Below are 4,172 nucleotides of genomic sequence, written 5' to 3'. Positions count from 1 at the left end.
ATAAATTACCCACTTTCTAACGGGAACAAACCAAGGCATGAAATTGATAGGGAAAGGTCTTGAGATTTTTATGAAGCTAAGGGAAACGAGTTTTGGCCGTGGGTGGCAGTGGAAAAGGAGGAGGAAGCAAAAAAAGCTCAAATCGGAGTTGACCTCGTGGGAGTTGCTCCGGCAACGGATCAAGGCCGAAAATGGATGGTTTAGGTTGGAAAGAGGTAGGGAAAGAAGCTGTGAAGAGATGGTGGCCGGAGGTGGTGCGACGGCGCTAGAATCGGTGAAAATCGTGTGGCTTGGAGGAGCTCGTGGTGGCTAATGGTGGCTCGGATGGAGGTGAAATTTGGTGGGGATGTTCACCGGTGAGAGGAGAAGAAAACTGGGTGGGTGGTGTAGGCCACACCGCCAGCAAGCGGCAGTTCTGGGCTGCGAAAGCCACTGGCGACAGGGGAGAAAAACAGGGTAGGTGCCTTGACTTCCAACCGTGCGTGGCGGCTAACGGCTGGTCCGATGGCTCTAAAAATTGGTGGGGATGATCTCTGGTGGGAGGGGAAGAGAATGGTGGGGGTGGTGTACTACACGGCGGCCCGACAGCAGCGCACCAGCCTGACAAACAGGCAGCAACAGAAGGAGAGAAAAGGGGCTGTTGTGCGTACGCGGGAGAGGAGGAAGAAGAAAGAAGAAGAAAAGGAAGAAAAAGAAGGAAGAAGAAAGAAAAAGGAAAAAGAAAAAGAAAAAAGAGAAAAGAAAAGAAAAGATAAGGGAAAAGAAATGAGGTCCAATCCTCACTCTGGAAACCAAAAACAGATCCACCGAAAACGATTTTAAAAACCGTAAAACGACTAAATAAATTAAACACAACATCAAATAAATGAAAACCAATTTAAAATACAATAATTTAAAATAAATAAACCAATATATTAATTAAATTAAAAACAACCTTTCAGTGAAAATACACATAAAAACGGGTCATCACAACCATTTAGGTTTCCTGCAGGTCGTGACCTATTTGTGCTCTCAGTAGCACTAGGTCCAGTCCAAGTGTGAGCTTTCTCAGCAAGCTCATTATTCTATGGCCTCATCAGGATTTTTCTGTAAGAACTCACCATTACACATCATCTCCACAAATTGACACTTTCTAGGTGTAAGTCCCTCATAAAAATAGCTCACTAAGCGCCAATTCTCATACCTATGGTGAGGACACATACTCAATAGCTCCTTAAATCTCTCCTAAGACTGATACAAAGTCTCACTGTCCTTTTGTACAAAGGTGGAGATTTGCCCTTTTAAAGCATTGGTCTTATGTTGGGGAAATTATTTATTAAAGAAGACTTGAGTCATCTCATTCCATAACCTAATAGATCGTGGTGTCAATGAGTATAGCCAACTTTTAGCTCTATCCTTCAAAAAGAAAGGAAAGAACTTAAGTCTCACAATGTCATTAGTTGCATTTTGACTATGAAAAGTCGCAACTACTTCCTCAAACTCCCTAATGTGCACATATGGATTTTCATTTTCCAAGTCATGAAAAGTAGGGAGTAACTGTATAATCCCTGTTTTAAAATCCAATTGGCGAATATTAGCTGAAAACATGATGCATGATGGTGTGGCTGTGCGTGTAAGGTGGAGGTAATCCTGAAGGGTCCTAGTCGGTTGATCTTCATGTTTACTTATTTTCTCAGAATTAGAAGAATTTTCAAACAAATGATTAGAAAAATTAAACTCAGACTGTAACACAGGTCTACAAGCAAATCGACCAAAGGTGTCTCTATACCTGTGCATGCAAGGTAGAGAAAAATGCAATACTAAAAAAAACTACAAAAAGAAATAGAAAATAAAAAAAGATGCAGCAAGCTAAAAGAGGGAACGAAGTTACCGCCTTTACAAACTGTTTGAAAAGAAAAACTCTCTCACAATTCTTCTACCATCTCCCCAGCAACGGCGCCAAAATTTGATTACGCCCAAAGAATAATGCGGTAGTTGTAGCACAACCTTGGTGTGCCGATTCCACAAGGAGACAAATTAAAAGAAAAGAAAGATAAACAAAGAAACTAAAGAAAAATATTAAATAAGTAATGGAGAACAAAGATTAATTTTAAATGTAAATTTAAGTGAAGCAATGTGATTAAGGGAAAAGTACTCAAATTTGACGAACAGTAGAGCGTCGAGAATCCCTTGCAAAAATCCGATATTTTAATTATTCTTAATTCATTGGATAACTTAATTAGGAACTCAATTTATGAAATTCCCAATTGGAAGGTATAGATTTATAAACCAAAATTAAATCAAATTTAACCCTTTGAAAAATCATTCACTACTTTTAAAATACATAAATTACTACCCCTATTGCGAAAATCCAAATATGACAATATACTCAGGGAGCGAGATTGCAGCAAAAAACTAAATCAATATAGATAAATAATTGATCCAAACATAATCAAAGAACTAATCCATTCAATAGAAAAAGCATGACTGAATCCATAAACAGAATAAATTCTATGATTATTCGAAGAAGAAAACATCAATAATGAATTGAGAATGATAAAACAAAAGAGTTTTAGCAATTGAAAATCAAATACATGAATTAAGAATAAATTAGAAATATCATCTAATGTGCAAGTTCATCCCTAACCATACTTGAGAATTTAGTTATCCATAAATATACTGGACAACAAAAATCTCCAAAGAAAACTGAAGCGAACGGTGACCATGGAAGTGATTTTCTCCTCTCTTCAGATCTACCTCTTGTGCCTCCTCCTCTCCATTTCGTGCTAATGATATACTTATATAGGGTAGAAAAGAAACCCTAATGTCCTCTTAATTTCCGCATAAAAAAAGCGCCTAAATTTTAGGACTTATCTTGGCAGCCATGTATGGCTTTTAGGAGTTCGAATTTGGAAATCCTTATTAGAGAGAAAATTATATCCCTTTAAGATAGCTTTCCAATGCATTAAGAATCACATCAATCCAGTATTGAGTAAAGAGATACAGTCAAAAGACTAAAGTATGTCCAGACTGTCTCTTAGCGAATTTCGGACTTGGAATTCTTGTGGTTTCATTTTGTAATTTTTTTCTTTTTCTTTTCTTCCAAATTGCTCTCAAACCCCATGAATGTCCTCCTTTGAATTTGACTGGGCTTGACTTGCTCTTTCATAAACTCTGAAATTAAACATAAAAAAAACTACTTAGGAGTATCCCAACGTAAATAGAAATTCAATTAAAGAATACACATTAATTCCTATGATTTCTATTCACATTTTAGCATTTTTTTTTTTTGAAGAAAAACTAATCTCATTAATCAATTAGATAACATATCAGAGGCTACAATAGAATAAATGCACGTAGGGCATTCTTCAATGTTGTACAAATCCTCTGTCAACAAAATAGCAGATTTTGCTAAGGCATGGGCTGCACTATTAGCTTCTCTCAGTACATGACCTGCTCTCCACTCTCTCACACTTGCCAACACTTGTCTTGTGTCTTCAACTAACCACCCTCCCATGCTCCAGTCAGTTTCCTGTCCAACCAGTTGGTCAACTACTTGTTTCGAGTTCCCCTCCAACAAGACATGGTTGAGGCCCAACTCCTTGCAGAAGACTACTGCCAGTAATAGGCCATGTGCTTCTGCTTCAAAGGATCTCCCATTTAGTGGTATGGCTGCCCTTACAGCTCCAATAACATGCCCATGATGGTCTCAGATCAGGACACCCAACCCAATCCTACCTGCATCTACCCTTACTGCAGCATCCCAGTTAACTTTAAAAGTTCCTATAGTAGGCTTGGACCATGCTTGTGCTCTCCTTTCTTCTCTCTGCAGAGGGATCTCCTTGGACAGATGTGCTTCTGTGAAGGCTAGTACCTCTAACTTAGCTCCCTTAGACACAGCAGTTGGGTGTCTGAACTCCTTCCCATGCACTAGTTCATTTCTTCAGGTCCACATGCCCCTCATAGTAACTGCAGCTTCTTCAAGTTCATCTTCCTCTAGCTTTTCTGCCAACATGGCCCAGACTCTAACAAATTGGTCACTTTGATAAGTCATTTTCTGGATCTTTATGCACCCCTGGTTCCAGACATCTCTAGTAGCCACACAACCCCATAAGACATGGCTAGTTGTTTCAGGTTCAGATTTGCAAATCATGCATACACTATCCTCCACTACTCTCCTTTTCTTTAGGTTA

At 38.8% G+C, this 4,172-nt stretch overlaps 1 non-coding gene across 1 annotated transcript; it reads left to right on the top strand.

The window, feature by feature from the left end:
- Positions 1-1,180: 1,180 nt before the first annotated feature.
- Positions 1,181-1,288, top strand: LOC122280233. The gene has a single exon (XR_006229818.1). It is a non-coding gene; the product is annotated as a small nucleolar RNA R71 (small nucleolar RNA).
- Positions 1,289-4,172: the final 2,884 nt, after the last annotated feature.

The sequence above is a fragment of the Carya illinoinensis genome, chromosome 10, assembly GCF_018687715.1.
Source record: "Carya illinoinensis cultivar Pawnee chromosome 10, C.illinoinensisPawnee_v1, whole genome shotgun sequence".
Taxonomy (NCBI): Eukaryota; Viridiplantae; Streptophyta; class Magnoliopsida; order Fagales; family Juglandaceae; genus Carya; species Carya illinoinensis.
This window is presented reverse-complemented; position numbering and strand designations above follow the sequence as displayed.